This window comes from Taeniopygia guttata, chromosome 2 (assembly GCF_048771995.1).
Source record: "Taeniopygia guttata chromosome 2, bTaeGut7.mat, whole genome shotgun sequence".
Classification (NCBI taxonomy): domain Eukaryota; kingdom Metazoa; phylum Chordata; class Aves; order Passeriformes; family Estrildidae; genus Taeniopygia; species Taeniopygia guttata.
This window is the reverse complement of record NC_133026.1, coordinates 137,840,410-137,866,665: the sequence shown is the minus strand read 5'-3', so window position 1 is coordinate 137,866,665 and position 26,256 is coordinate 137,840,410. Positions and strand designations below refer to the sequence as shown.

Sequence of the window (26,256 nt, the reverse complement as noted above, 5' to 3'; positions counted from 1 at the left end):
CCCAGCAGTACTTGTTTGCAGGGAGGCAGCTATTATTTTCTGCCTCATTCTTTTAGAAGGGCACAAATAGAGACAAGGGAATCACCCTTTGCCAAGAGCTTTTCCAGAGTTTTTTTAGACAGCATCATACATCCATGTGTGTAGGGTTTTAAGTCATTCTGGGACTGAGTGTTCAAGTAATGAACTGTATTTAACTTTGAGCTTCCTGGATCCCACTGCAGCCCTTCAGTGTCAGCATTTAGGATTTTCTGCCGTTTTACTGAACACCATCAACTGCTCCCCGTCTTTAAATAGTTAAAGATTACCTTAATCTATAATACTGGTTTGGGGATAGATTTTCTTCTCCTTATTTTTGCTCTTTCACAGTCATCATAGTGAGCTTGCAAGGAGGAAATTGTCCAAAATATGTAGTTTTTCTTTTTCTCAGGTCAGGGGGAAAGGAAGAAAAATATGTTACGACCTGCTGGCTTTGAGAGAACAGACTTTCTAGCCTTGTGTGTTCTCACCAGAGTAAGTGAATTCCTTGACCAGGAGCAGGGAGAGTTTTGGGTTCCACCAGTTGTTTCCTGCTCAGCTGCTGACTTTCTATGACCTTGGAGGAGTTACTAAACCTGACGACTTTATTTTCTCTGACTATAAATCAGCCAACATTTCTGTAACAGAAAAGGAGTTTTTGTTTTGAATTAATGGCAGAGGTTTGGAGTCTGACTTCTCAGCTCCATGCAACACTGGAGACTCGAGAATAGTTAAATTGGTTGGGGTCAATCTTCGTATGTCTTCTGCTCTGTAGTTATGAGTACTATAGTTATGAGGGCTGGCGGAATGTTAATTCTTGCTACAGGGACAAACAGTATTTTCAGACATGTGCAGGATGCAGAGAAATTTAATTTTTTATATGTTATGCAGAGGGACGATGATATTAATGCAGGGTAGACTATACTCTTGAGGGGGTCATGTGTGCAAGCAGTTCCTGAGAGGTGAGTGGGTCTGTGGTAGTCAGTGTTTGGCACCGAACATCATCTTGGTATGATTTTGAATCACTTTTACAGTGCATAATTGCAAGCCTGGAGGAAGGATACAACACTGACCCACAGGTGCTGTGCTTTTACTAATTGTTCCAAATGTGCTCAACAGATGAGCAACTTTGCAATAATACCACTTCCCGAATTTCCTTTTGTTTTGGCCACTGATAAAGGTTTTATTTGATGAACAGTAGAATAAACCTGAGGTGGTCAGCCTTGATTTTTGTGGTATGCTGGCCCTTCAAGGCAAGAAAAGGAAGGGTAGAAGAGAGTTCAAATTTATCATCTTGAGAAGTCAGATTACCATGTAAAGCAGCAGATGTTACCATCTTTTACACAGAATAGCCTTGCCAGATTCCTGCAAGACAACGCATTAAATACCTGATAGTGGCACAACAATGTAGTCAATCTTAAGTACCTGCTACCTGTGTTAGAGGCTGAGGTGTAGAAGTACTGAGGAAAATGCTGTTGCAGGTTCAGAGGCAGCCTGTCTAAAAGGTGCTGCTGTAGTGATATGGTCCCAGCGCTGGAAAAGCTGTCCCAGTGGTTGTATTCCAGCACATCGTGCTTCCAGCCCTTGGTCACCATAATGAGCACAGTAAGGTTCCAGCTTCTCCCTTAGGCATACCCTGCTTTATTTTTCCATTGTGTCGAAGTGTTACTGTCCACCAACTAATACTGGAGGCCAGTGTTGGTTTCTTAGTGAAGATGAAGGGAGACAATCATGCAGGCTGGAAAGAGCAAGATGCTGTTTGTGAGTAGGAAAGTCTTGGGAATTATCAGCTTTTATTGTGAGTCAGGAGTATATACATACGTATATGCATAGAAATAAATACAACAGCTTGGTCTTTTTGTTTGTTACTCTTGGCTTTGGCACTGAAACAATGTATTTCTTAAAATAACACAGGAGACTATCTTTATTGCATTAAGAAATCTGAGGAGAAGAATAAAGCCATCTCAGTGAACCAAATTGTTGGTGATCTAGCACACCATTTTTTTTACACTTTTGGAAAAAAAATCTAGTGAAAAGGTGTGACAGTTGAAAATGAAGCAGCACCTTGTTTGCTAGGCCTCTGCAAATGTAATAGTAATCTCAAAAAAAACCCCCTATTTCTAGTCTAAATGTTTAATGAGTAACTGCCTACAAGTGGCAGAAATTAATCAAAATGAGAATGCTTTTAAGCCATGTCTTTTAGCTTCTTTTCAATAATAGATAATTATTGACATTTCTAGGAAGCATACGGAGTCCCGGAATAGCAGCAGTACAATAAGCTCCTTCAGTCTTTCAACTTGAGCTTGGGGTTCCTCCTCTCGAAAGAAGCAAAATCTTGAGTCTGTTGATGGCAACAGCAATGCTCTCTGCAATTGAAAGTTAACTGTTTCCACCATTTAGTCATTTCTGGTTTGAAGCACATTCAGTGTTTGAGGTCTCTGCTGGGAATTGCCAGCGAGGGAAACAATAACTGAGGTTATCATTTTTGTGGTGCACAAATGTTAGCTCTCTGCAACTGGACAAAACATACCAGACTCATTTCTCATAGGACACCAGAAAAGGCTCACTGCAGAATGTAACTCGGACAAATTGTTGATATTTCAGAGCACAGACAAGGAAGGATTAATTTTTCCAATAACTCTCTTCATGTGGTCAGAAATTTTGAGTGGCAACAACACATTTGGCAAATGACATCGCTAATGTCATCTGCAAAACCTGACTTCACTCCTAAACTTGAGAATGTATTTTCTTCATTGATGAATGCTGCTGTAGGTATAAATTTCTCCTGTATCCAAAATGAGAATGTAACCCTCATCTCAGATGTGTGCTGAAGGAGAAAGGAAGAGAGTTGTAAATGCCTTAAGTCCTTAAGGGCTGTTGGTTTATCAGGCTTGGCAGGATTTGGTTCTAGTTCAAAGTGCAAATTCTTGAAGCAGTGGCAATAGCTGCTGAGCCTTACTGAAATTGGTTTATTTTTCAGTCTTTTGTGTTAAGAGAAAGCTGTGGTTCATGTAACTTGGGAACCCTTTTTTCTTCAATCTCAGGAATTTCTTGCATCTGTGTCCCCAGTGTATAACATACACACATTTCTAATGTAGAAGTGCAAACTCAGATATATGAAATGCATTTTTGCTGTGCTGAGACCTACATAAAAACAGTAAAGATGCTTGGTTCTTGCTAATATACAAGCATATAGAGATGCATGTAAAGTCTTGAGTCTGAGGTGTATCTAAGTGTGTAGTTCATTTTGTGAACCTCTCATTTAAGTTATATTCCAAATTAATTTTGATATTGTTTTTAATCTCAAAGACATGTTTCTTTAAAAACTGTAAATCAGTCCCTTTGTGCATTTCCCAGCTCTGTCAGGTTGAGGAGTAGTAAAGCCTATTTCAGAAAGTGCTTTTTGCAGTATTTCTAAATGTGAGTGTGGCTTCTGCAGTTGTTCTTCATAAAAAGCACTTTTTGACAATTTCAGAAAATGTAAATTTAATCTTGATAAGTGCTTTCCCTGAATGCAACCTTTCCTCTGTAGTGAGAGAGTGTATATTACATCAGCATAAATTCATTCAAATAGCTCGATATACAGGCAAGTGACCTCTCATTCAAAAGATGTTCTAGGATCATTTCGAAGACCCTATTATCCAGCAGAAAATTTAGTGTAGATTAGGGAAAATGTAATACAGTTTTAGGTTTTCTGTGTTTTTCCCCCTGTGTAACAAAGCAAATCAGGACTTAGCCTAGAAGCCATTTCCCACACTGTCTTCTGAGCTGATCACTGTCATTATTTTAGGTCTAGAAAGTGCTATTCATTAATTTTTTCTGCCCTGTAATACAGACAGAGTTAGTAGGTAATGCAGAGCTTTCTATTGTAAATAAATAGCATAGGTGAAATGGAAAGACTGGAGTCTTTTATTTTTTACACATCATTAGATTTTTTCCATTTGCAAATGAAATTTTAAGTTTTTCAATAGCATTCTTGAAAACTTTCACATCCTGCCTTGTCAGAAGAGTCATGAGGAATAATACAGCAAAATTGTTTGAAAACAAACAGTAATTTTTCAGGGATCTTGTTGTGTACAAGTAGTATAAGTGTGAATGAATTACCTGGCTTATAAATCCTGAGATGTTAGTGGAGTACTGGGGCTTGAAAACAATTCCAGATTTATATTTTCTCCAGATATTCAGCATCCCATCAACATTCTGGTTTCTACAGACAGAGTTGAAAGGAAAGATATCTCAGAGCCCTGTGCTGCTTTAATGAGGATATGGAGTGTCAATCACAGAGAGCTGTAACCCTCTGGACGACCAAAGCACTCTGGCTTTCAAGGTTCCTGCACAGCCTTGCCTCCTTGTCAACACCATGCAGCCTCCAGGAGCAGGATCCAGGCACCACGAGCAGACAAAATGTATCTAAGGCATCTGCCCAGGGCTGGCATATGTAGTTCAGGATGCAGTGGATATCTGCACCCTTTTGGACCAAGTGGCAGCTGGAGGCTGGGGAGAAAACCCTGGGAAGCCTGGAAAGGTAGCAGATGTCTGCATTTGGGCATAGCTTGAGTTGCTCAGGAGAGCAGGAGAGGGATTAGTACCAGTTAAAGCTTTTTAGAAATTTTTTTTTGGCAAATTTCAATGAGTTCTTGACGACATCTTTGTCGTGTGTGGATGTTGTGTGTGGGTTACAGTAATAGGAAACATGATGCTGGATTTTATCAGGATGCATCTTCCACCTTGATTTTCCCATTGTTGTGGTTTAACCCTAGGCAGCGGCCAATCCCCAGGCAGCCACTTGCTTACTTCCTCACCAGTGGGACTGGAGACTGAATTGGAAGGGTAAAAGCTAGAAAATTTGTGGGTGGAGATAAAGACAGTTTAATAGGGAAACTAAAAACCACGCATGCAAACAAAGGAAAACAAGGAATTAATTCACTGCTTCTCATGGGCTGGCAGGTGTTCAGCCATTTCCAAGAGAACAGGGCCCCATCATGCATAAGGGTGACTTGGCAAGACAAATGCCATCATTCCAAATGTCTCTGTTCTTCCCCCAGCTTTATATCCTGAGCATGATGTCATGTGGTCTGGAATATGCCTTCAATTCGTTTGTGTCACCTGTCCTGGCTGTGTCTCCTCCCAGCCTCCCAGGCACCCCCAACTTCCCTGACAGGAGGGCAGTACAAAAAGCAGAAGAGGCCTTTGTTCTGCCTAAGCCCTAGACAGCATAACAGAAGCATCTCTATATTATCAACTCTTGTGTTCACCACAAATTGAAAACACAGCCCCACACCAGCCACTGTGAAGAAAATTACCTCCACCCCAGCCAAAACCAGCATACCTGTACGTTAGTTGAAAAGGCTTTCTCAGGTGGCTTGTGCTAGTCCAGAGCAGTATTCTTGGACTGGTTTAGGGCCCCTAAATCTCTTACCTGCATATTATTAGTCCAGTTATTTACATTCCTGTCCAGGTCTTGAAAAATACTTTGACCCTCTGTTTTCAAGTTTTCTTAATAACCATTTAGCCTGTTGAGGCAGTGCCTGTGCCTCAGTGGAAGGCACCCTTGGCTTCTAATCTTGTGACTCTCAAATATGCTCAATTTCAAAGTTTGGGGAAATCAAGCTTTTTAATCTGATGATTGAACGGGAATGTGCAGCTAAGAACTTGGCAGCAGAAAATAAAATGAGAGTATTCATCTTCTTTAGCTTAACACTTCGGAGGTTTCAGCATTTGCCCATTGCCTTGAAGTCTGCTATGATTCATTCATGTGGATGTGCAGAGGAGTTCGTGGGTAAAGCATGTGTGGACATATAGATGTGTTCTGGTGAATACCGTGGTTGATGGTGATTTAGTTGAATTGCAGGTTTCTATAGGCGAGAACAAGCGGGTGAACTATAGCAAATGCAAGCGTGGTTAGAATTTCCAGCATGAAACCCTTTGGTCAGCAGGAAAGAGGAAAAGCTAAGCAGTTTGACACATGAGAACAAGAACATTTCCTATTGCCTAGACTGGTCCTTGAGACTTTGAAATGCCTCTCTTTGTCGAGGAAGCATGCAAATGTTCTCATTATTTTCTATAATTTGCATTATTAAACAAAATTTATTACCCAGGCTCAAGCTTTCTCAGAACACTGAGTCAAAGATCCTGTTTTGCTTGCTGACACTGCATGCTCAAATGGACCTAATTGTGTTCTGTGCAGAAGTATTTTATCTTTAAGGACCCTTAATTGCTTTAACATGCCATGCTGTAAACAGACTGAATCACGGATAAACAGCAGTCCTTTCCAGCTCTGTTGTTGGGTAGGGTTAAAGGCTCTGGCTCTTAAATTAAGAGTTAATCCTTATTCTTAAATAGGGGGAATTAAGTCCCTGAAAGAAAAAGTAAAAAAAAAAACACTTTTCGTAGTTTCTAATCCCGATTTTTAACCCTGGGTACTTCCAGAGCAATCTCATCTCTGATTCTGGAATCCTATTTCTGGCTGTTTTTTTCTGTCATCTCTATTTGTCTCTCTGTTGATCATGGACCGACATTGCTTCTTTGAGGCTTGTCAGGTTTTTTTCTCCTTTTTCTGAAGGTCCACCCCTTTGCAGACACTCTGTCTTATTTTGACAGTCTGGAGGTGCCCTGATGGAGCGAGGCTCTCCTCTCCTCCAGCAGTGCTGCAAAACATGCTTTTCCTGAAGGATCTGGAGTAAGATGGATGCTGGCCATGGAGAAATAATGCCCTTGGTCATGCCAGGAGCCCTGTGCCTGCTGAAGGCAAGGAATGAGGGGTAATGGGGATCTGTGAGACTGATTCCCAAAACTGGCACCATTGCCTCAGATTTTAAAACCAAATCCTGTGAAATGAGTGGAGAGTTTTCCATTGTGTTTTTCTTACCCGGGCTGATGGTGGTCAGAGTGATGTGGTTCAGGGTGAAATGCAGCATTGGCAGCAGCTGCCTGGCTGTGGGGAGCCCTGCTGCAGAGAGCACAGCAGTGCTGCCCTGCTGCTCCTTTTTATTCCCCATAAGGAGGAGACTAAATGAGTTGTTGATGTCTGAGAAAGGCAAAGGGCAGGGGAAAAAGCAATAAAGTGCTTGTCTGGCACGCAGGCTGGAGCAGCAGGGAGGGAAGCCGTGGGAGATGGAGGGCTGGCACCAATTCCAGCCTTCCGTCCTGCATCAAGCTGTGTTGAAGAGCATGTTTGGCTGCAAAAGTACAGATACTTCTCTATCCTGGAGGTCAGTTTGCTTATTCATTTCTCATCACTGGCTTTCTATTTACACCAGGAAGCAGTTTAACTCTTTGAAAGACTTCGTTGGCGTGAGGGGTTGCTCTGGTGCCCATGTGGCCACATCACATCTACTTACCCCATGCTTTTGTCTCTAAAGATTTTGAATGCTGGTGAGGATGTTTCCCATGATCCATCTCTCCTGCATGTGTACACACACATAGTGGGAGGTCTCTGTGTGAGTTTTTATTCCAGCTGTAGGATGACTACAGTATGGGTTGGAGGGCTGTGATAACAAAAAGGCAATTTCTTTAATCCAGATTGGCCTCTTCTCTGCTTGAAAAAGAACATGGTTGGTCTTAGACCCTCAAATACTCTTCTGTAAACAGCTATGAAGAGTGGATGCTCCTAATCTGTCCCAGGCATCAATACAGCATGTCCTAGCTTACCAGAACCATTTTCACATGGCAGATCTACTTGATTAAATGGGTGACTCCCCACTAGTAACCCTTGTGCAGAATGGGATAGCTGCTGGTGCTGTGGTCACAGAATCAGGTGACTCCACAGGTGGCCTCTGTGGAGTAAAAGGGCATTTTCCCTGACTGAGGCAAAGCCTGACTGCTCAAACTCGAGGTCCCTCACTTAGCTCTTCAGCCAGAGGGAGTGCTTCTTGCTGCAGCTTCACAGGCTTGCTTGACAAAGGGCAGCAGGGGATGCTGGTGGCTCTCTGGAACAAGGGCATTGCCTGGACACTGGTCACCTGGAAAACCAGGATGGCATCACATTTTATACAGAGTAATCCTGGAGTCCAGGTGAGTATTTAAATAAGTTGAATTGGGGGAGATGATTATGATTAGGCTGCTTCTTAACTTGGAATACCTTCTCCTTAAGGGTGTTCAAACAATGGAGTTGAGCTTTCAGATTCATAGCTGCCACTTTATTATCCTATTAGTCAATTATGGCTGCTGAGGAGCAAGACTAAGTGACAGTATGGCAGATTACAGCAATTTATTTCCAGTTCTTTTTGTCTGGTACCACATATCATCAGGCTGTTTAAATTTAATGATAGGGTTTTTGCATGTGTTTTAGTGCAGTTAAAGTTGTAATCAAAATGTGTAGGAAAACCCCCACTGACCTGCATAAATACTCCCATCTTCAGCACTGCTTTCATGCCCTGTTGTAATCCTTGTTAGCAGAGCTGACTCACTAATTAGGAGAAGCAACCTGCCTTAGAAATAATGGATTTTTTTTCCTCTTTTTTACCACTTTACAAAGCTTTGAGGAATTGAAGTTGGTGGTGACCTTTATTTGGTTCTGCTTTTGAGATGTTCTCTCACCGCCCACCCGATTGAAATTAAAATGTAAAAACAGGTACACGTTAGCTTGTTTTCCATAAGCCCAGCGTGGTATATTCCATGTGGGGGAAAACAGTCACCCACTGGACTTCAGCCATCAGGCACTGGTGATGTTGTTCTTGAAGAGGTCTCTGCAGTCAAAGAATGCAGTCTCCAGCATGGTTCCAGCTCCCATCGCGTTTGGTCTTCAGAGATCACTGTTGGAGAGGAATGGAGAAACTACCAAAAGGTGTCTTCATGGGACATGGGTTTGTAGCTGTGGAGATGACAACCATGAGGTCTGAAAGCAGGCTTCAGCATCCTCCAAAGCAGTATCCATGACCTTTCAGTGGAGGTTGTGTCAAGATTACAAGCTGGCTGCTGATGACAATCTGCTTCCTTGAGAGACTCAGCCTGAGGACTGGGATGCATTGCTGCTGCTGGCCTGAGGTATAGCCATTCAGTGGAGCATCCAAAAGCTTCATGCCAGAATTCATAAACACCTGGATTCTGAAAAATTTAAGAGATTTTTTCCAAGGATTTGGTGTCTTAACTGATATTCAGTCATTTCATCCTATACTGAAATAAAGGTGTCTCACGGTCAAACCCGTGAGCATACTTAGCCAGAATGCTCAGAGCCCATGTGGGGGAGATGGATGAGGCTGCAACTGCCAGCCACTGTTTGCTTTGATGCAAAGCAGCAACCTAAATGAAATAGAGATATGCAGAATGAAATTTAGGGGATAAAGTGTTTTGTGACATGTGGGGAGCTCCTACAAATAGCTGCTAAGCACTGAATACATAAAGCATGTTGCTTATATAGAGCAGTACAGGTGGCCAGGAGACAAACAGCTCTGGGAAAAATATATGAAGAATGTGTTTCTTTTTAACGCCCTGAAACAGAGTGGACGATCATGAGAAGGCCTGGATGGAGGTTGTAACCACAAATGGACAGACCTTTCTCCTCTTTTGCCCTCAAGAGGAGCTGGCAGGCTTCAATTTTGTTTTTTTCCTCTGCAGCTCAGCTTTCTGGTTGAGTTGGAGCAGGGATTTTTAGTTGCCTTTCCATTCACCTGCATCGATTCAGTTACTGTGCATGAGCTGCATGGATCCTGCTGCAGCCCTTCAGCAGCAGCACTTCGGGTTTTCCGCTGTTTCACCAAACCACCCTCAAAGCCCCCCAAAGGGTGATCCTCACCAACCCTCTCCTGTGGCTGTCGAGGTAGGACGGGAATGAAGAGACTCTGACCAGATCAGAAGGTTGTTGAGAGTAAACTCTGATTTATTCAAAATACACTGCTCTTTTATACAGAGCTTCTTGAGGACCAATTCCATTGGTCCTGAAGTGAAAACAATGCATAGCATTGGTGCAAAGTGCTTGACACACAGTGATAGAGCTTAACTATAAACAATGTGAAAAACAAGAGAGATAAAGAATTATTTACATTCTTCTCTAGGTCTTTCCCAGGCGTCTGCCTGGCTAGAAACTCTCAGTTTCTTTCTTTGACTGAATCTGAGTCCCATACTCTCCCACCTGCCTCTGCCCTGCACTGGACTTTCCCAGGGGGAAACCAGCCAAGACCCTGTGCCTCCTGTTCACAGGAGCCCCATGCACCTCGGTCTGCAGTCCTGCGGCCATTGGCGCAGGAACTGCAAACCTGCCTTCCCTGGGACTTCGTGAGGCTGGGATAGTTCTGCCTTTGCTTTGGAGGCACCAATATTCTCTGAGCAGAAAAGTGGCATCAGATTCAGCAGTTGCTAATTAGTGAGTAATGTTATGTAAAGCTGAGCTGGGCTTCCAGAAATACACCAGTTGTGTATGAGGTTGGGAATGGTTTACAGACAATGGGTGTTATTTTGTGCAAGGGCAGGGACAATTAAATGGATTTTCTTTGAGCTGTTAACCAGGAGGCATAATACCATTTATTACATCCATATTGGGAATATGTCACATAAAAACATAATTGATGGAAGTATTATCTTACTTAATTGGTAAATCGAAAAAGCCACTTCCCCTTTATTTACAGTTTATTAGTGACAGTATCTCCTGTTCGGTTAGAGGTGGTTTGTACATAAGTCACAGGCTTTGTGCATTAGATTCAGTTTATAATTCTCTTAAAAGACTTCTCAGTCCTTTAAGAGAGAAAACTGAGAAAACTGGCTCCTCATTTTGGAAATTACAGCTTCTGTTGAATGTGCTGTTGAAGCCTCACAGTATTTTACAAAGGCATGGTACTACCAATAGCTAGGATAACTGAAAGATTCAGAGGAAAAGTAGCAAAAATACTGTTTTCTATTTTATTTAATAGGCAAATTCCTTAAGTCTTTTGTTGCTTCTCTTCATTAGGAGTTTTACCTTGACTCTGCTTGCCTTGCATAGTCGGGATAATTATTTTTCCAGTAGTGTTTGGCAGTGTCTCTCTGGTGATTTTGGGGATGTTCTTCCAGTAACAAGAAACTTACTGTTAAAGGGAAAGTATGATTATGAAATAATGAAAACATATGAAGAGTCTGAGGCAGAGATAAAATTCAAATGGAGAAAAACAAGAAATGAAAGGAGAATTGGCCCCATTTGGATTTTAAGCTCTTGCTTTGCTTTTCAACGTCATTTTTAAATCAAGATGCTAGCAGAAATCCAGACTTTTTCAACTACCTAAAATATTGCAACCAAAACTAACAAGTATTTGATTTTGCATCAAAAAAATTACCTGTTTTACTAAAAATACTGATTTCTATGAGGGGGCAGTGCCTACTGGGAAGAAATTAATTGGGGAAGGATTTGAGTGTTTGTCATAATCAGCTTTAACGAAGATGTTATTTTCGTTTAAAGCACTTTTTCTTTCAACTATGGAACTTACTGTAGTGAATGTAAGCCACATTTCCTTATCATCCCAGGGACATTTATCTTGTAACCACATCCAGAGCACAGCAGGAGAAAGTGGGTGGACTTGCCATGGGTGGGCAGCAAGGGCGGGACAAGGTGCTCCGAGCGCTCTGGTGTCCTTCTGCTGGGCACAGAAATGCATCCATGCCCCAGGGAGTTCACCCAAAATGAACCTGGACCCATGATCAGTTTTGGGTCCTTGTTCAGTGTCTGAGAGGTGTTGCCATAGGGGCAGGGGAGGGAGTTTGAAAAACAGTTGGTTTTATTCTCTCACTGTGAAAACAGATTTTAAAGAAGCTTCCAAGCAGAAGCTCACTGTCTGAAACATATGGACATTTTTCAAGCAGAGTAATTTATTAACCTCTATTCAAGTATGCAGAAGGCTACTGAGATACTGTTTTGAAATTTGATAGAAAATGAGAGAAAAGCATATTTCTGAAAGACAAATTACTCCTTTGGAGTCTCTGCTCCCCACTGCACATTTTTGCCCTCTCAAGCTGAGTGGTTCAGGTATCACCAAGGCAGAAATGATGAGAAGGAAAGCGGTCTAAGCAGTGAGCCAAAACTTGTCCACATGAAACCAGGAGAACATTCCTGAGCTGTAGCCCATCATGTCAAACTGGTCAATACCTTTTGACTGACTTATGGCCCAAGACTTGTCATTACACCTCTCTTGTGTTTGGTCTCCACTCCCTGCACTGCAAGAACCAAATCCTGCTCTGTCTCTGTGATATTTTGGAGGAGCATTGGTGGTTCATATGTTACACTGGGGGACGTTGCTGTGCAGTGCAGGTTGTTGGCCATGGGGGTGCCAAACCAAGTAAATATTCATCCAGCTCCTAATAGGGCTTAGCCAATGAGCACAGCTCCCATTTACACAACCCTTCCTCTCTCTTGCTTTCTGTTTTTTAGTCACCATCTTGAAGTACAGGTTTATTTTCTGGCAGTGTTTTAAAATCCATAGCATTATGAATGGTTATGAGCAGTGGCTTAAAGCACAGAAAGTTCAAAAGCGGAGTTCATCACCACGGTAGAATAAAGTCCAGGTCTCTGAACACACAGCCAACCCTGCCAAATAACCTTTCAAAAATTGGCTGATTTAAAAACTAGCTTGGGCCAGGATTTGTTCTGGTCCATCAGACATTCATTACTTCTGCTGTTGAATTGCATGATGTCCTTATCTTTATCGGGAAAATGGCTCAAATCATTGGGAGCTGCTTGAAATGATTGGTGACATGACAGAGCCTCTTATTTACTTCTAGAATAACCATAAACATTGCATGAATGCAGTGACATGCCCTGTGCCTGGTGTGGTTATTCCTGGAGCCTGGAGGCAGACACTTGGCTGTGCGCTTGTGCGGCGGCTCCCTGAGATCACACTGGGACTGGTCTTGCAGAGAGAGCTGCTGGCGTGCAGCAGTGACTGCATCTTCCGTGTTAATCTGCGAGCTCTAGAGCCTCAATAATTAGCAGCACTCAGTCCGAAATTGGACAAGATGAAAAGTTCTAACCAGATGATGTCAGAAATTTATTATTTAGAACTCTTTACTATAAGAGGTGACACTAAATTGTTATTCAAAATGTTTCTTTATGAGAATAGAGGGCAGTGTGGAAGATCCAGACAAGTCCTTGTGTGCCACATCCTTTTCTGGTGCTGCCCAGGCCAAAGGGGTACAGGAGATACATGGACTGCCTCTCACCCAGGTGGACATTTGTCCAAAAGTTCTCCCTAAGTTAGATCAAGGAGACAGTTTTTGCTGACCTAATTCCCTAGTGATGCAAAATGGTCATGGTGGGGGACACAAGACTCCTGCTCATGCAGAGCTGTCCCATACCACTGCTCATGGCTGTCAGGTACCATCAGACTAGTTCAGGGGTGCCTGCCTGAAACAGGACGTGATCTGCCTTTCCTGGTGCCCTTGGTGTCCAATTTACTTGTCTGACAAAGACCAAATCAATAAGAAGTTTCCTTGTTACTTGCAGTGGATCATGTCAGCATGAATTCAATTGCTACTTTGGTTTATTTCTCAGCACTTTAATTGTTCACACCCCTTCTCCCTTACCTCTTTTTGAGGTAAAATAACAAAATTATGGGTTTGAGGCAGATGTGGTGCTGAGGTGAGTGACAGCAACAGGTCAAGAGGCAGCTTGGGGCTGTGCTGCAAATGCTCATGATGACTTCTTTTCCCTGGGGTTCTAGAGTGATCTGAGCCCTTTCTAGTCCTCTCAGTGGCCATATACCAGAACTGAACAGACACTCCAGGCCAGATATGCATAGGGCACTGTTCACATATTTATTTCAAAAGGAAATTAAATTAAATACATGTATAGCTTTAAACCTTGCTTGTGCTCTCCCACTAGGGAGATGTAATTGGAATCATTTGCTTTGCTAAGTACTGCAAGTGGTTTTCAGGATTAGGCCTTTAAATCTCATTGCGTCAATCAAGCAGACAAATAGGAAATTATGTTCTCTCATCCAGTTGTGTAGAAATCAGTCCCTCATACCTGGATTTGCACAGTGCTGGGAGCCATCACATCTCAGTATTTATCATGGGAGCTTGTCATCCCCCAGCCTGGATGAAGAGATGCTCCATGATTCAGCTCTGCTGACTGCTGCTCACCATGCCAAGGAGGGAGGGAGAAACCCTAGATGACATTTCCGTCTCTAGCATTTTTCTTCCTATTGTCATTTCTTCTTAGTTGGTGCCAAGCAAAAAAGCAGAAAGTTGTTCAAGCAGCTGTCTTTTGGCTCTCCAACAGCATGAAATGCCACGTCTCCTAAGAGCCATCCAGTTGCAAGAAAAATGGAGTTGGCCAGGCACTGAAGAGCATGTCTCTGAGGTCAAGGGGGCTATTTTCTGCTCTTTGGTGTGTAGAAATGTGCAGGAGGTGGATCTGAAGGGTTAAAGACACGTTCTTGGGTGGGTTGGAAAGGTTTAGAATGAGACTTCCCCAGCATGTAAAAAGGTAAACATAGGTTGGATGATGTAGAAGCTGTTTCTGGTGCAAACATAATTTCCTCCCAAAGATGCATTCAGGTGATACAAATGGCTGGACATGGGGGAGTCACAAAACATCCACGTGAAAAAACAAAACCTCAGAGTTTTGGGCATCAGCCTGAAAACTGAATCCAGGGTGCCAAGACTGCTGGAAAATAACCTTGCAGTCTGTCCAAAGGCAATTTAAAAACAAAATGAAGTATTTGCTACCAAGGGTCTGATGCAAGAAAATCTTCTACTAGCTTCACAAGAGGAGGAGTGGCTCCTGTCATCATCCCTTTCTCCACTAAAGTCTCTCCACTCTGTAGCTTTGTTGTTCCCTTCTGCTCATCCTCTGCTCTCTCCTCCTTGCAATGCCATAGGGATGTGAGCATCCTTCTGAGTGCTGGGCTATCCTTGACCCTGTTCTTGGTTTGAAAGTACAATGCCTGACTCAATAAAACCAGGTCAAAAAGATCAGTGCTGAGACATTCGCGTTTACTGTGTGTGAATGAAGTTGATGAGCAATACTTTGGATAATTTCTTATCCCAACATATGTGGAATTACTGTGAAAGTAATCATAAGGCACAGAGGAGCTGTATCTAACAAGAGGCACCCTGGCTTCTGGAGTGACTGAGCTGAGCATGTCCCTTGTCACCCCTGCACTGGTTTTGGCCAAACTTTTGTATTTCCAGGGACAGGTGTCTTCACCTATTCCCTCTTACGTTATCATTATCCTGGATCTAGTCCCCTTTACTGTAAAAACTTGCCTCTGAGAAATTGAACTAAGACTTTTTCTGATCTCTTTAATGTAAAATACCTAAAAATAGACCACGGAAACAGTTTTACACTTGAAGAGCAAAATCGTGCAAAAATGTTTTAATGCAGATTTGGGACCTAATTATTTTTTCTCACTAACAGGCATAGTTTTGCTACAGTGTGAACAAGAAGTCCATAACGCTCAATGTTTATCCACTTAGAACTTGGTGGTTTCCTTCCTCTCCTTAGGGCTTTACTGAAAGAGCAGAGAATCAAATTATAAAATGCCATCCCAAAAGTCCCAAAGTCAAACCCCCATTAATTCTGCACCCTTCATTACACCAGGACCTGCCAGCTGGTTCAGCTGGATGGCCACAGGTTGGTACAATGAGTAAAAAGATCTAAACTGGGTGAAAGTCAAGTGTCCTTAACTGAAAAAGTACAACAGAAGTGCTATAGTTAAAATACTGTATTTCAGAGCACTCCTTAGATCAGGATCACATGATCAGATTATTTTAGAATTGGCTAAAGCACGCAGAAATGTGGACAGTGTTGTCAGAGTATCTTGTGTTAGTGGCAGGATGCTGTTCCAGGCTGTTCTACCTAAGCCACCGTCACTCACATCTTCTTTCCTAATGAATGGTGCAGTGCATCCACTGTGCCAGCAAGGGCCCCTCAGCTGTGAACAGACCTGAGACCAGTTAGAGTCAGAGGGGGTGAGCTGGATCTGAGTGTGTTTGTGGGTGTGAGCCCATGTATGTCGATTCTCCCTACCTACAAGTTGGAACAAGAGCTAATCCCTCCTAACACCTGTGTGCTGTTAGCTCACTGGTAGGGCAAACGGGGTGGACAACAGGGCATTCTTAAAATACCACATGGCAAAGCAAGCAAAAGCCATTCCAGGACATATACAGAAAGATTTCTTTATCTCTGCATTCTGCCTGTAAGTGTTGTAGAAACATCCAAAGTGTCAGGCTGCATGTGGTAACCATTGTGCTGCTTCTTTTCTGTGACTCCCAAGAAGCTGGCAGGGGCTGGTGACCGACACATTGTGGTGGTGCAGATTAACACACTGTGCTTGCTCTTCTGTGTCAAGTGCTTTTGTAGCTTCGGATCTTTATTTTCCATGAACAGATATCCTGATGATGGCCCTGATGGAGAGGCTGGGGTCAGGGCTGGAGCATTACCTCCCTGCAGCGCAGGCATTAGCAATCCTTCTCTTCCACCACGTGCTTCATTGAGCCCTTGGGTCTGGAGGCTGTAGCAAACAGGACTGTGTTGCTGGGAGCCTGGGCTGGTGCCACTGCCCCAGCCTTGTGCAGCGCCATGGGTCCATCTGGGTGCTTCATCGCAGCTATTTGCTTTTAATCCAAGGTAGGCTGAAGAAGAAGCTGTGCTTCTTTCCAGAGTGCCATCTTGAGAGTCACACAGGACTTCTGCAATGCCTACAGTGAGAGGACAAGAGGAAATGGCCTTAAGCTGAGACAGAGTAGGTTCAGTTTAGATATTAGAAAAAAAAAATTAGGGTGGCCAGGCACTGTAATACATTTCTCAAGGAGGTCATGGAGTCACCATCTCTGGAGGTGTTTAAGAGGCATCTGGATTTGGTGCTTGACGATGTGGCTTAGTGTTTAGGGGTTCCAGTGGTGCTGGGTTGATGGTTGGACTGGATGATCTTCCAACTGTGAATGATTTTATGATTCTGTGATAAGCCCTGGAGAAAAGGAGGGTATGGAGGCAAGGGCTTGGGAAATGTCTTTGCCCTCTCAGCTTGCTGAAGATTTTGTCTAGAGACACTTGAGCAGTTTTCTATGAGGAATTGTGTACTCTCCTCCAGTGGGATGTCCCAGGTGATGGGCACCCTTCTACCCTTCTGTTTAACGTGATGATGTTTAGCTGCTGCTCCATGAAGCTGATGTAGAAGTCAAGACACATGTCAAGAGTTCCTCAATACCAGAGGTACCTGGAGTGCCAAGGCCCCCCTCCTGCTTTCCCTATGAATAAGTAAAAACCTGTTCTCTTTTGACCCCCATACAGGATGTCTGAATTCAGTAAATAAACCATAGGCAGCCCAGACAATTCAATTATAGACTGTCACTTGGCTTTAAATCACAGATTTGTACTTATAGTCAACTCCCTTTGTGTTGTGACAATTTCAGACTTCTTCCCACCTTATTTTCCTCTATGAACAGCTAAAATGAAAATATTGAGTGAGTCTTAAATAAGCTAAAGCTTGTCAGGAAGATCTGAGAGTGTATGCTGCTGTTTCAGAGGTGAGCCAAAAGCTGTATCCGTATAAATACATATTGTCAGTTATTAGCCCCTGCTCGAGCAGGAAAAGAAGTGTCATCTGCTTTGTAACAAAAATGTAGAAGAAATTGTGCTCTGCTCCTGAAATTGTCTGTATTGGGACAGTAATATTTTACAGTGGTTGACATTAAGGCAGATGATACTGACTACCCTTGATTAGCTTGTTGCAAGCGAGTACTTTAGGTTTCTCAAAGAATTACTAGCAAAGGTATTGGCAAAAAGCAGGGTTAGTATAAAAGTGAAAAAAAGTCCAGTGAAAAAAGTTTGAGTGACAAAGTTCATTGATAAGGTTCGCTGTACTAGATGGTTAAGGCACACAGAAAAAAATCGTAGTGAAATCTAAAATCAACATCTAAAACTAAATCAACCTAAAATTATCTTTATGGAAACTGGGGATGGGAAAAGGGTAATGATGGGAAAGGGTTAGGATAATCCTGTGTTGTTTCACAAGGTTTGGAGTGGACCCCCTTGCCAAACTTAGCCCCAGACTACGTCCATGGTTTAGGCCTAAAGGTTTTAGCAGCACTTAAATTTCACAACACCTAATCAAAAGTCTAATTTAAACATTTAACAATAAATTCTGTAAAATTTGCTATAAGCACTACAGTAACTCACTGTTAGGCCTAAATTATTTATTAATTTAACATACCTAAGAATCTAAGATAGCGACATTCACAGTGTATTTGCTGTAGGATATTTCCATTCACACACACAGTGCTGAACGGGTATGCACAGAGTACATACCTGGGAAAAATTCTCCTCGAGTTCAGTGAAGTGATCACATCAAATGCCTTTGTATCTTCTTAAAGTGTTGAGCTTTGAGGAGTGGGGGTATCAGCCCAGGCTTCATTTTCAGCTTTTGGCAGTGGTCCTGCAGGTATAGTGATCTTGAGAGGTCACTTAACTCTGAGAAGACTCCCACTCAGAGGGAGGTGCTGGTCACAGCCCTTGTGGTCCAGGAGAGCTCAAAGGGTCTCACTTAGAGCTGCTGTTTGTAGGGTCACAAGAGAAATTGGCTTTAGTCATCGTAATTTTCACAGTGGCTGCAACTTGGGTCAGTAACTTTCAAAGAAAGTTTGGTAACAAAAATGTTGTTTCACTTGAGGACTATTGCTCAGGCAGCAAAAATAAGTTCCTGTGGCTGTTTATTAAAAACTAGGAGCTTGTTAGAGAGCACTTGCTCCTGGGAGCAGAGGTGCTGTTAATCAAGGCCAAAGCCTAGAAAGCATTTCTGAGATCACAAAAGTGGAAGGGAGGATGCACTATCACATAGCTTAAGATGGCACTAAATAGGATCTGGTGCTGACCAACCTTTTTAAAGTTTCACAACCTTTGCATGTTTGGTCAGTGGTGGATGAGTCTGTAGATTTTTAATAACTAAGCAGAGAAATGGTTGATTGGAGTTTTGAAGTGGTACATTATAGCTGAGTATGTAAATATGTACAGCTTGTAGGACAAGAAAGCTTCAAAGTGGGGCAAACGAGGCAATCTCCTGTTATTCAAGGCTTCAAAGGTCTTCAGCCACAGGCAAAGGATGGAAGAAGGCTCAGGAGCATCATGACTAGCAAGGATTCTCAGGTACTTAATGAAATCAATTGATCCATGTAACGAATGTGATCAATTTTCTGAAGGGAATGCAATTGCACTGGTGTACATCAACAACCACACTGACTCACAAGGCAGCCAGCAAGAACGCAGTGCTCCCCACCGCTCGTGGGGCTGTGCTGTGTGACAGCCAGCGTGCCTTCCTTTGGTCAGCAGGAGCTCGAGCAGGCAGGGCTTCAGGGCAAAGGCTGGGAGTAATTGAGGGCATTTATGAGGAGATTTTTGTGATTTGTTTCCACAATCGTAAAAGCTTTGTGTTCAGATCTCAGTGTTTGTAGGTAGCTCTGACCACTGCAGTCAGCAAATGAATAGCTGCACTACGTAAGTCTTTGATTTGAATATGAGCAAAAATAAATTAATTTGAAAGCTTTTAGAAAGAATAATCAGCTATGTCAAGCTATACAGACAGTCCTTCTGACATAATGGGCCACAATAGGAAACTCAAATAGTTCACCTCACTGCCAAAGCCTCCCCTTGTCCTCCTGACCCTCTGTGTACTCTGGTTATTGGCTTTCTGCAGGCTTCACCTGCAGCTGTGAAGGAAATGACTACAAATAGGAATTAAAACTTGTTTTAAACTGTCACTGCTTCTTAGTCTCCTGCAACTTGTTTTCCATCTGTTCCTCCCATAGCCTTCCTTCTGCTGCAGGTGTGGGAGAGGGTTCCTTTGCTTCTCCTCAGTGGGCTGTCTCCTTGCCAAGTGACACCTGTAGGCTGCCTCCTCCAGCCTCTGGCTGTGGTCAGTACTATTATGTGAGGAAGGCCTTACAGTTCCTAAGGGTGACTATAAAATAGTTCCCCCAAAGTTAACTTCCCCACACCTCCAGTCCAAGGTATGCCACAGACTTAATTTAGGCATCCCTCACACATTTTATGGGAAATATAATGTAGCCATGATAGTCATGTTATTTATTGCTCATCCTTTCTCTGATCCTCCAGAAGTTCCAGGCCTGAATTTTATTTAGAGATAATTAGTTCCGTTTCTTAATTATAAACTATGGACTGGGAGGGAAAAAATCTTTTAGTGCTTTAAATCCTTTTTTTTGTTGTTGTCGGCTGTTCTTATTACACAGCTAAAAACAAATGAGAATGCCAAGTGTCTTCTGCTTTACACTTCTTCTTGTTCTGCATTTCACATGGGACTGGTTCTGCTCTCATCCTGAAACTTAAAGACTTGCTTTCTTTTTGGGAAGCTGTTTCTGCTCCTTCACATTAGAATACTTGGACCCAGACCAGATTCTATTGTGGAAGCGTTCGTGGCTGCCTGAGCAAGGCCATTCATAACCTACCACTAAGCTCGAATGGTCCTTTTCTCTTCCTTCATCCCATTGCTTTCGTGTTTTTCTTGCCCTTCTGACAGTTGCTATATATCTTGCTATACATCTAGTCACCTGCAGAGTCAGTCACTTTGCAGGTTTGTCCTCTCTTCCAGGTCACTGCATGCTCACAGTAAACACTTTAAAAATTAAGTATAAGGAAGTGGGAGCAGACAGGGCATTTCTGCCTCCTTATGTATGTGCCTTAAATATTGCTGCTAAAAATAAATGGAGAAAAATGTGAAAAGTGTAGTTTTAAAACTGATAGTGTGCCCTGGGAGAGAGGTGTCATTCTTCTCCAGCTTTATTGGTCTTCTGACCTAATTCACCCACCTCCAGAAAAGCTGTCTGCACTAACTCCTTTTCTTTAATTAAGAAGAGTGCAGACAGCAGTCTCAATTCATGCTGAGACCATCCCACTCAGCTGTCAAACCCCATGGGAGTTGCCATGTCCCCTGCAGCCCCCAGCCCCTTTCCCAGGGGCTAAGCGCTGCCACTGAGGGATTCCTGATGCTCTGGTGCCTGCAGCCATGAGCAGTGCTTGATTTATGGAGCCTGCTGAGAGCACAGAGCCCTGGTGGCATGAAAACAGGCTTGGGTGCATCTTGACAGCCTAGGGTTTGCAGTGCCAAGGGATCTGCCTGCTGTTCTAGCTCAGCCACTGATCTGTTGTATGATGGGGGAAGTCCTGGATTTTTTGAAGACTTACAGATAGAGTGCCTTTCACCAGAGGAGCAGTCCCTGAGGTACAGCTAGAAGAACCATAGCTTGGTTTTACTTGGCTGTGGTGCAACTGGAATGTAATGAACTAAAATAAAAATACCAAGTTGCTTGTCAAGCAAAAAAACCAGCTGTTTGGTATTAATGTTTTCAAGAAGTAATTTTGTGCCCAGTGTATACTGACAAAGTATTTTTGTTTGTGCTAACACTGTATAATAAAATTCTTGGAGAGTTAATAAATAGGGAAGGGGTTTTTTGTGGTGGTGGTTGTTGTTGGGTGGTTGTTACTGAGCACAGCAGTGCATCTCCTGTGCTTTAGAGGTCGAGTGGAGCTGCAAGTGATGCCATGCAATGGTGAATGATACAATTTCTCCAGTAGCTGGCAGAATTGAAACCAGCTGTTGGAACTTGTACCCACACAGCTCCTGAGTTTGTAAGGGGAGAAAAAAAAAGAAACAGCAGTTCAATGCAACAATCAAGAACAAGGCATCTGCCTTTTCCTCTAGACTCACTTTACACAAGCACTGTCAATTAGAATTTGAGATTTCTCAGCCAAGGTGCTTCCTGCGGAGGGGGGTGGGAGGAGCGCAGCTGATCGGGGCATGGATGTAATTCACAGTAACGAATGAGCTGTGGCATTGCTTGGGCTGAAAGAAGAGTTTTGCCAGTGTTGATGGTGGATTTTTTGTGTATTTAAATTCTGTTGCAAGTTAGACATGGAAACCTCTCAGGATATACACGTTTCCACACTAGGTGTAGTAGTTATGTAGCAAATGTATTAACCACGGGTTTGCACCAAACATGCAAAAACAAATTAGAAATAGAGAAATACAAACACATTTTCTCATTAGGGGATATAAGTATGTGCTGACTGTAGTACAAATACAATTTTTATTCCATTTGTGTAACCTTTGGTATTTTAATGAAGTCCTGTTCTTGTGTACAGCGTATGGTTCACTGTCAGATAATTTAACACTAAGAAAATCTGTCTTGAATAAATTAGAATATATTTGCAAATTAATTGGTTAATTAGATTTTAGACATCTCTTGAGGACAGGAGAGAAACAGATGTGTGCAAAAGCCACACAGATAGTTTGGGGATGAGTGTTTCTTGTAGGGTTTTATCACTCAGTTTTGTGAAAAACAGCCTTTCACAAGTGCCAAAGATTAAAAAACTCTTGGCTTTAAATGCAGAACATTAAACTCCAATTTCCGTGGTGCTGCTGATTTTTTCTGGGGCACAGGCAGAGCCATTTGGATCTGTTTGCTGAATGAGTGCACTCAGAATATGCAAGGTACCTCTTGAGCTGCTTTTTTTCTAGGAGTATCCATGTATCCATGAAGCCGTCTGGAAATCCTCTGAACTAAACACTGGCAGATCAGCAGAGAGATGCCAGCTGGCATCGTGGTGAAGTCAGGCAACTCATAAGAAGAAGCAGGTCTAAGATGGAGCCCAGGATTTAGAAGAACAGTCATCGAAGAAGGAAAACCGACAGGGCAGGTTTTTTTCTCAGCTACATCGGTGTAAATCCAGAGCAACTCCACTGAGATTCACACCAGAGTAACTGAGAGCAGAATCTGGCCAACATCATCCACCTGACCTCAGGAGAGGGCTCGGATGGAGAATAATTCCCTTACCTTCCTCTTACAAGCCTTTTGCACTTGATTTTTAGAAAGGCACAAATTCAGTTTTACTCAGTTGAGGACAGACATAGTACAGTCATATGGTAACCACTGTTTTTTTTTTTTTTTACTGACTGGTAAAAGTAGAGATTCTGCTTAAAAAAATATACACTTCTGTATTCATTATTGACTTAGACCCCTTCAGAAACAAATTCTGAGTAAACCTTTGAAAACCGAGGAAATTCAAATTTTAAGGGCTTGGGTTGGTCCAGAAGCTGAGTAGGAGAGGATTTTCAGCTTAGAAGCAGTTCAGCAGCTCCCTGCAATCTGGGCTGATCCTAAGAGCAGCAGAAGTGCTGGTGCTACTCGCATCCACTTTTCAGCTCTGCTGAAGCAGTGCTGCAGTCGAAGCCCAAACCAGAGGACATTGATCAGTCCGTCTTGGAAGACAGCTGGTGATCACATTACTTTGTTTGTGCAGTTTTATCTCCAGGATCCCATTTTGGGTGTGTTCAGAACCATTTGGCAAAAACCTCATCGTTAAAAGCAATATTTGCAGTGTACAGTAAGACAAACAAGAAGCCATTTGTGTGCGTCATCGATCATTTTACAAACAGCCCCCGGGCTGCGTGCAGAACTGGCCCGGTGCTGCCTGTTTGGGGTCACAATACAGACGTCAGAGGCAGAAGTGCTCTTCCTGCTGACCTAACCTCTGTTAGGCACCAAGGCCCTGATGCTGCTGAGAAGAACCTTCAAGTTGTGTTCTTTCTTTGACCTTGGTGTGTTTTTCTAAGTAGCAGGCAGAGCAAAGTAAAAGCCTTGTTGCTGTCGATGTGGGAAAACTACAGCCAGATTTTCCAAACTCCAGAGGCTGGAGCTGCAGGGCTGATGTTGCAGGGGACGCCCACAGCTGCTCTGTGTCTCTGCACAGGAGGCACCAAAGGAGGTCCTGGGGCCGCTGGGCACAGACACCATGTGTCTTTGGCCTGGGACTGCTGTCAGCAGCCACATGCCTTCTGGAAGAGAGCACAGCTTTTAACAGGGTTGTTGTAGACTGGGATGTGCAAAAACCTGGCCATGGTGACCTCAATGCACTAATTCATGAGAGCATCTGGGCTGGCCCTGAGGGCAGCATGACTGCAGTGCGTGGGTAAGAACCTCATGTGGCTGGATCGTGCCAGCAGGCTGATGTCCTGTCCTTTGGTGACCCAGCCACTGCCAGGTCCCAGGCAGCCCATGGGGATGTCTCTGCTGGGCGTTTGGCCTTTCAGTCCTTGTTAACCCCAGAGCCCAGCTCTCCTTTGGCAGGCAGGGAGCTCCTGTTCCTATGCAGCATCTGGCTGTCTCCTGAGCCTGCTCCCTTCTGGCCTTGGCACTTCTTTCCTCTTCTGTGCAGCAGGGCTACCAACACAGAATGAGATGGGTACCTGCTTTTAGTGGGATCTGGTTTGTATCACTGGGAAAGCAGCACTACACTACCATCCATGCCTGGGGTGCTGTGGAACAGCAGCCAGAGCTCCCCTTCCCTCCGCATGTAGCACATGCTACACGTTATGTTCCTGCAAATAAGACTGTGGATGCATTAAGACCCGAGGCTAAGAGACTGCTGATCTGCAGCTGTGATGAGTGTAAGCAGCTACAGAAGATGCCCATGAACATTTCCCTGCAGCATTCATCTGAATGCAGTGTGCTGGTTCCTTGAGCAAAATTAATGTGCACATTTGTCAGGAGTGTGGAGGTTGAGGAGAGACCCAGAAATTACCAGCTATGATAGAATTCACAGAGTAATGGTTTAATATCATCTGCCATAACTCCTCTATGGGACTTTTGTCAGATCTCTGATTCAAGTAGTCTTTTCTGAGGCTTTTGACATTTGTGGCAGCACTGGGACAGACAGTAAGGTCGTGTGTCACTTTAAAGGCTTCATTTTTTCCAGATTCCTCACAAAACTGGAGCTGAAAGCTCTCTCATGAATTTCTTGGGGAATTTGCTGAGGCAGCAATTATGTTATCCTTCAAAACTCCATGGTAAAGGTCATCACAGAACCATGCCAAACCTGCCAGGCTGAAGGAGAGGGGGCTGAGAGGCTGTTTTCTGTGCTGGCTGTGAGCTAGGAGACACATATGAAACCACAGCCAGCTCAAGATGCCATGGTGTGGGCAAAATACAAACCACACATCTCCTTGCATGGTCAGGTTTCTGCCAGAGATGTATTTATTCAGCAGAGCAAGAAAGCCCAAGCAAAGGAAGGTATAAAACAAAAAAAACTGTACTTGAGAGGTGTGACTGCATTGCTCAGACCTTCCTCCCCTCTGAACACAAGCTAACGTGGAGCATGATAAAACAAGCATGGAGCTGCCTTCAAATTTATTTATCATTCTTTCTCCATTTCTGCAAACCTCCCACAGCAGAATATTAATTTGTGATGAGAAGCTAGTTCTAAACAGGACATCTCAGTGCAAAAGATAATAAACACTGGTGTTCCCAACTAAATTACAAAGATCTTGGTAGTTTTTTTGTAAGAACTGGCTGCATTACTAGACAGAGATCATAAACCTTTGAAAGGCAGAGGAAGGAGAAAAGAAAATATTCCGCATAGGGAAAATGTGATTGTGTTAATGACTTTGCTAATCTCTAGACATCCAGTTTTATCCATTCATGCTTCCAGCATCTGCAGATGAACTCGGGAGAGCTTCAGTAATCCATTAAAACAAGATAATTTTAAAATGTCCATCTAGGCATAATAATTTATTGGTTTGGGGTTTTTCCCTCTTCTACTCTGCTGATTTATGAATGCCTCTCTTAAGTTTGCCAAAATGATAATCAACCTTGATACTTTATTTGGGGTGATCATCCTTGTGGAAAAGTCTTGTGGATAATTTTATAGGAATGAAACCAGTTGAGATCTATTGAAATGCAATATTGATCTCAGTTTAAAAAAATACATTTGTAACTGTCCATCCATCAGATGAATAATTCTTGTGTAAGTTGAATGTGTTGGTCTGAAGTAGAAAAATCCTGAAGGTTATTTGTTATGAGGTGTAGGCTGCTGTTATTTAGTCTTACAGAATTTGTTGTACTTCCAGAAAGCTATCTAAGTAGTGCCTGGGCTGCTTATCAGAAGATACCCGCAGGCATTTCAGTACTAATGTAATTGGATGAAGTTTACATGATGGAATATTGGAGGTAGAGGTTTTGTGCTCAGGGCTGTGGAAAAGCACCAGATACTAGTAGCTTTTACAGAAAATGGAAGGCCAGATGGAGCAGGAGATTACTGTGTCTGATCTCCTGCACAGCCCATTGTGTGTCACCTGCTTTCCCCCCGTGCTGCGTCCCCTAAAGCAGGATGAGTTACAGCGCGTCCTCCAGCTGAGCCCTTCCTTCCCACTTCAAGAGATCACTTAACAGAGGAGCCACCATCTCTCCTGGCAGTTTGGTTCAGTGCTTAAAATACCTTCAGTGCTGGGCATTACTACAGATTTCTATTGATGTTTGTTTCACTTTTAACTT

At 43.0% G+C, this 26,256-nt stretch overlaps 1 protein-coding gene and 1 non-coding gene across 2 annotated transcripts in view; both read left to right on the top strand.

The window, feature by feature from the left end:
- The window catches only part of EXT1 (exostosin glycosyltransferase 1), a 180,719-nt gene that overhangs the window by 111,197 nt on the left and 43,266 nt on the right, over positions 1 to 26,256 (top strand). The window lies entirely within an intron of this gene.
- MIR1467-1 (microRNA mir-1467-1) lies at positions 22,617 to 22,709 on the top strand. Its single transcript, NR_105661.1, has one exon. It is a non-coding gene; the product is annotated as a microRNA mir-1467-1 (primary transcript).